Genomic DNA, 7,134 nt, shown 5'->3' with positions numbered 1-7,134 from the left:
AAAAATAAAAGAGACAAAATATCAATCCCAGTTTTGGATTACTTTAATTAACAAAAAAAATGCATATAGCAGAGGATAGTTTCAATCTGCCTACCTCTGGGTTATGGGCCCAGCATGCTTCCATTGCAGTACTCTGCTGCACATGTAAGTGCAAGAGATCCTGAAGCACTCACTCATCATGGGAAGGTACCAATGTGTTTCTTCGTTGGTTGATGGAAGAAACATCTTACAAAAACTCTCCAGATTATTGACTTTTTAAAGTTTTTCTAGGAAACGTTTTAGATGAATGCTTATTAGCCTTTGTCAGTGTCTCTGTGGCGCAATCGGTTAGTGTGTTTGGCTATTAACCAAAAGGTTGGTGGTTCAATCCCACCCAGGGACGTAATGAAGAACAAATTTGTTAGCATAAAATTAAAGCCAGAAAATGAAGAGCTGTTTAATCACGCAATTTGATTTTTTTGCCAGCATATTTCTTTTTCTCTGCAACCCACTGCTAAATTGTGCTTCCTAGATGTTTTTATAAAATCACTGAATCAAATCTAACTCTGATTACATCAGAGAAGGCCTGGTACCCTACACCATAACAGGGGGTATGAAATTTGACTTGTCTACTTAAAGATCACCAAAATCTGATAACAAGGTCAATTACGTCCCTGGGTGGGATTAAACCACCAACCTTTTGGTTAATAGCCAAACACACTAACCGATTGCACCACAGAGACACTTTGCAAAAGTCCATACTGACAAAGGCTAATAAGCATTCATCTAAAACGTTTCCTAGAAAACTTTAAAAAGTCAATAATCTGGAGAGTTTTTGTAAGATGTTTCTTCCATCAACCAACGAAGAAACACATTGATACTTTCCCATGATGAGTGAGTGCTTCAGGATCTCTTGAACTTACATGTGCAGCAGAGTACTGCAATGGAAGCATGCTGGGCCCATAACCCAGAGGTAGGCAGATTGAAACTATCCTCTGCTATATGCATTTTTTTTTTGTTAATTAAAGTAATCCAAAACTGGGATTGATATTTTGTCTCTTTTATTTTTACTTAAAGTACAATAACTTTTACCATTTTAATTTGTTTTAATAGTATATTGACAGTATTGTTTTCTTTCAAAAATCCACTTAATTTTCTTTACCCTATTATTAAAATGGTAATTGACAAAAACAAACTACATTGTCACCAGAAGAGCAATACAAAATGTACAAGTGATATATTAAAATCATCTTTCCAGCTTGAATTTCAATGATGCATTGGGGCAACGATTTTGTGAGAAACATCTTCACCCTTAAATAAAGATTTTCTTAATTCCTTACCTGTGTGCTAATTAGATATCACCTTGTTTTCACATTAAACAGACTTCCACATGAGAAAGCAGCAAGGATGCAGTGGCGTTAATGTTTCCTGGTGTCAACCTGTATTATTTCAGTAGACATTGAAATGAGGATACATCTTGCTGCCTTTCCAATGAAGCAAGTTTAATTTAGTAATAGGTGAAAAACCATCCCTACAAAGGTGTTAATCAGAGACTTGGCTTTGTGGACACTTTTCAGAGAACAAATTTGTTAGCATAAAAATAAAGCCAGAAAATAAAGAGCTGTTTAATCACTCAATTGGATTTTTCTGCCAGCATATTTTTTTTCTCTGCAACCCACTGCTAAATTGTGCTTCCTAGCTGTTTTTATAAAATCACTGAATCAAATCTAACTCTGATTACATCAGAGAAGGCCAGGTACCCTACACCATAACAGGGGGTTTGAAATTTTGACTTGTCTACTTAAAGATCACCAAAATCTGATAAGGTCAATTAGGTCCCTGGGTGGGATTGAACCACCAACCTTTTGGTTAATAGCCGTACATACTAACTGATTGTGCCACAGAGACACTTTGCAAAAGTCCATACTGACAAAGGCTAATAAGCATTCATCTAAAACGTTTCCTAGAAAAACTTTAAAACAGGGCTGGCCAAACCGGTCCTCGAGATCTTCCAACAGTTCATGTTTTCCAGGCCTCCTGGAGATCTGTAGAATGGTCAGTTAGGAATGAATGCAGCACATCTTAATTAGTAATGACTACACCTGTGCACCAGCTAGGTAGTCTAGAAAATGTGAACTGTTAGTAGATCTCGAGGACTGGTTTGGCCAGCCCTGCTTTAAAAAGTCAATAATCTGGAGAGTTTTTGTAAGATGTTTCTTCCATCAACCAACGAAGAAACACATTGGTACTTTCCCATGATGAGTGAGTGCTTCAGGATCTCTTGAACTTACATGTGCAGCAGAGTACTGCAATGGAAGCATGCTGGGCCCATAACCCAGAGGTAGGCAGATTGAAACTATCCTCTGCTATATGCATTTTTTTTTTGTTAATTAAAGTAATCCAAAACTGGGATTGATATTTTGTCTCTTTTATTTTTACTTAAAGTACAATAACTTTTACCATTTTAATTTGTTTTAATAGTATATTGACAGTATTGTTTTCTTTCAAAAATCCACTTCATTTTCTTTACCCTATTATTAAAATGGTAATTGACAAAAACAAACTACATTGTCACCAGAAGAGCAATACAAAATGTACAAGTGATATTTTAAAATCATCTTTCCAGCTTGAATTTCAATGATGCATTGGGGCAACGATTTTGTGAGAAACATCTTCACCCTTAAATAAAGATTTTCTTAATTCCTTACCTGTGTGCTAATTAGATATCACCTTGTTTTCACATTAAACAGACTTCCACATGAGAAAGCAGCAAGGATGCAGTGGCGTTAATGTTTCCTGGTGTCAACCTGTATTATTTCAGTAGACATTGAAATGAGGATGCATCTTGCTGCCTTTCCAATGAAGCAAGTTTAATTTAGTAATAGGTGAAAAACCATCCCTACAAAGGTGTTAATCAGAGACTTGGCTTTGTGGACACTTTTCAGAGAACAAATTTGTTAGCATAAAAATAAAGCCAGAAAATGAAGAGCTGTTTAATCACGCAATTTGATTTTTTTGCCAGCATATTTCTTTTTCTCTGCAACCCACTGCTAAATTGTGCTTCCTAGATGTTTTTATAAAATCACTGAATCAAATCTAACTCTGATTACATCAGAGAAGGCCAGGTACCCTACACCATAACAGGGGGTATGAAATTTGACTTGTCTACTTAAAGATCACCAAAATCTGATAACAAGGTCAATTAGGTCCCTGGGTGGGATTGAACCTCAACGCAACATCAGCAGGGGGCCCTGGCCTCATCACCATCCCAGGTCTTTCTCATGTATGTATCATGTATGTGTGTGTGATATATGTATGAATCATATATGTTTGTGATATATATATATATATATATATATATATATTCCATAGACAAAAAACCTTACGGTTTCACATGTCCCATTAAGGCTTCTTAGACATGATCGAAATTTCAGAAGCCTGTTGTAACTCTTCCACTCAAACTCCAAAAAGCAATGAAATTCCGATCATTAAGGCTGACGCCTTAATGGACGTGTTCCTTGCGCAATACAGATATGGTATGCCATCACAGCCTGTGGGTAAGTGCAGATTCAGCACTCTCACAGAGTGAGATTGCTGTCACTCACACAATGGTGGAGCTGCTAATTCACAGATTTGTGTGCTCATTGGAATACACACATGCAGTCTATGCAACTGAAGGTCTGAGCAGTTTTGTGGTGCTCCCATCCCACACAGTGCCCACAACCATCCCATTCAGTCAACACAACAAAGCCACCTTGTTACAACATCCTTCTAACTCCATACATCCATCTCACTTAGTATACACATTTAGCTCCCTCAAACATCTTGGTTAATTGCTAAACTATAATACCCCATCTACGGTCTATGCATCTACACTTACTTCCCCTATACACCCCCATGCTGCCCGGTCTTCCCCAATCCCTACTGCTGTGTTCTCCCATCTGTGCTAGTCTGTACTAACTTATCTGTACCATCTGTCTTTCCCCACCTGTGCATTGTCTGTACTACCGTTTCCTTCTCTCTGTGCTGCTCAGTGTTTCCTTCTTCAACGTCACTCCGCCTCCTCCAGTACATGGCACACTGTCTTCTCTCCCATCTGCACCAGTTTTCTACCCATCCATGCCAGTGTTTTCAACCCATCTGCACCATTTCCCCCATCTGCACCGCTCTGTCTCCCTTCCCATACTTGCTGCTTAATCTACCCCCTATCCACACCACTCTTACCCTATTCATGTAGCTGACATCCTGAAGGTAAATTTAGTGGATCCTGCGCTCTTGGCAGGGGGATAACCGCCACAGCCCACCCCCCAGTGGTCCGGAAACGCCTCCGTTGTGCAGACCATGCCCTGCCAATGGCATTCTAACGCTGTTTGCACGCCCCCCTCCTTCCCCGCAACCACCTCTGCCTATCAATCAGGCAGGGTGATAGCATCTCACTGGGCTCCTGGGGTACGCACGCGCAGTGCGGCCATTGCACGTGCGCACCTCACAAACTAATTCAGACTGCAATCGCTGCTGCTGCTGCGGTCTGAATTACCCCCTGTGTTTCTCTGTCCCCCCCATTAGTGCTGCTTAGTGTTCCCCCATCCACACCTCTCTCCTCCCTCCAATCAACAACACTCTTACCTCATCTGAGCAGCTTTGTCTTCCGCTCAGACCTTCAGTTGCATAGACTGCATGTGTGTATTCCAATGAGCACACAAATCTGTGAATTAGCAGCTCCACCATTGTGTGAGTGACAGCAATCTCACTCTGTGAGAGTGCTGAATCTGCACTTACCCACAGGCTGTGATGGCATACCATATCTGTATTGCGCAAGGAACACGTCCATTAAGGCGTCAGCCTTAATGATTGGAATTTCATTGCTTTTTGGAGTTTGAGTGGAAGAGTTACAACAGGTTTCTGAAATTTCGATCATGTCTAAGAAGCCTTAATGGGACATGTGAAACCGTAAGGTTTTTTGTCTATAGAATTTCATCGCTTTTTTTAAATTTATTTTTTTTATTCAGAAATGTAAAATTTCACTTAAAGAATAAACATTTGATTTTTTAAATGTTTAATGAAAATGTTCGTATAACATCACTGTTCTGTGCAAAATTATTTTATTAACCAAACCAAATTGTTTAAGGTCCGTACACACTTAACGATTTAATGAGCGACGTCGCTCATTTTATCGTTAAGTGTGTATGCAGCCAGCGACAAACGATGCGCGGCCCCGCGGGTCGGCAACAATCTTCGCTGTCGGTAGGGCATGCAGGAAGGATGTGGACTGTCGTCCACGACCTTCATGCAGGGCTGGCGGGGGCGTGACGTCACTGAGCGATATGAGCGGTCATATCGCTCAGTGTGTACAGTCGGCCGCCGGCCGGCCCGGGAGGGGAAACATTAGACGATGTAGCTCACAGAGCGACATCGTTTAATGTGTACGGGCCTTTAGACTTTGGTCAAAATATTTTGCTGCCTTTGCAGCTGATGCAGGGAGGGGGGTAGGCGGCAGCAGCCTGTAACTGAGGCTGGAGGTAGGCGTGAAATGCATTGCTTGTACGTGTGAGTGCGTGGTGTCAGGTGCTGCGCGTGTATATGTGTGTGTGTGTCAGGTGCTGCCTGTGTATGTGTGTGTCAGCTCCTGTGTGTATGTGTGTGTCAGGTGCTGCGTGTATATATGAGTGTGTCTGATGGTGCGTGTGTATGCGTCAGCTGCCGCACGTGTGTGTGTGTGTGTGTGTGTCAGGTGTTGCGGGTGTATATGTGTGTGAGTATCAGGTGCTCCGCGTGTGTACAAGTGTATGTCTGGTGCTGTGCATGAATACGTATGTCTGTGTCAGGTGATGCGCGTGTACATGAGTGTGCGTCAGGTGCTGCGCGTGTACATGAGTGTGCATTAGGTGCTGCGCGTGTACATGAGTGTGCGTCAGGTGCTGCGTGTGTACATGAGTGTGCATCAGGTGCTGCGCGTGTACATGTGTGTGCGTCAGGTGCTGCGCGTGTACATGTGTGTGCCTCAGGTGCTGCACGTGTCTATGTGTGTGTGAGTAAGGCACTGCGTGTGTATGTGTGTGTCTGATGGTGTGCGTGTATATGTATGTGTCAGGTGCTGCGTGTATATGCATGTGTCAGGTGCTGCGTGTATATGCATGTGTCAGGTGCTGCGTGTATATGCATGTGTCAGGTGCTGCGTGTATATGCATGTGTCAGGTGCTGCATGTTTATTTTATTGTGTCTGATGGTACGTGTGTGTGTGTCAGGTGCCGCACGTGTATGTGTGTGTGTGTCAGGTGTTGCGCGTGTATGTGTGGGTCAGGTGCTGCATGTTTATTTTATTGTGTCTGATGCTACGTGTGTGTGTGTCAGGTGCCGCACGTGTATGTGTGTGTGTCAGGTGTTGCGCGTGTATGTGTGGGTCAGGTGCTGCATGTTTATTTTATTGTGTCTGATGCTACGTGTGTGTGTGTCAGGTGCCGCACGTGTATGTGTGTGTGTCAGGTGTTGCGCGTGTATGTGTGTGTCAGGTGCCGCGCGTGTATGTGTGTGTCAGGTGCCGTTCCCCTTCTTCCCATCCCAGCTCTCTCTGTAGAATACAGCTCTGCACCCAGAGAGAGGGAAAGACTAGGGGGCTGATCACTGCACTGCTCACTTTTTGGTCATGAGTTCGGCCTCCTGTTTCTTCCAGTGCTGTGTTCCTGCAGCCTAGCCCTCCCTGTTGTGCCTGAGAATCAGCCCTTCCTTCCCCTGACAGAGAGAGAGAGCCCGAGGCAGATACACTCTTCCCGTAGCTGGCCTACCCCCAGTACTTCAGCACTGGCCATGCGGCAGTCAACAAAGGAGACCAGCAGGGGGTTCTGGCAGCATCAACTGTGGCCGCAGCTGGATCGGGGAGGCCTGCAGTGTCTGAGGTGGGCAACACTTCCTCCGCCGCTGTCACCTTCCCCTGCCGGAGAGAAAGCCAGAGACATACCCTTCCCGCAGCTGGGATACCCCTAGTACCTCAGCGCTGGACAGGCAGAAGTCTATGGAGGGGACCGGCAGGGGTTTCGGGCCGCAGCAGTAGCAGCGGCCGCAGTCAGATCAGGGAGGCCTGCAGGGTCAGAACTGGGCAGCACTTCCACCAACACTGTCACCTCTGTGCTGGGCATGTACACCAGTCCGTATGGACGG

The 7,134-nt window shown here is 43.9% G+C and overlaps 1 non-coding gene across 1 annotated transcript; it reads left to right on the top strand.

The window, feature by feature from the left end:
• Window positions 1-308: 308 nt before the first annotated feature.
• On the top strand, window positions 309-382 carry TRNAN-AUU (transfer RNA asparagine (anticodon AUU)). The gene has a single exon. It is a non-coding gene; the product is annotated as a tRNA-Asn (tRNA).
• Window positions 383-7,134: the final 6,752 nt, after the last annotated feature.

The sequence above is a fragment of the Pseudophryne corroboree genome, unplaced genomic scaffold, assembly GCF_028390025.1.
Source record: "Pseudophryne corroboree isolate aPseCor3 unplaced genomic scaffold, aPseCor3.hap2 scaffold_619, whole genome shotgun sequence".
NCBI lineage: Eukaryota > Metazoa > Chordata > Amphibia > Anura > Myobatrachidae > Pseudophryne > Pseudophryne corroboree.
Note: the sequence above shows the minus strand (reverse complement) of the source record. Positions and strands in the feature narration are given on the sequence as shown.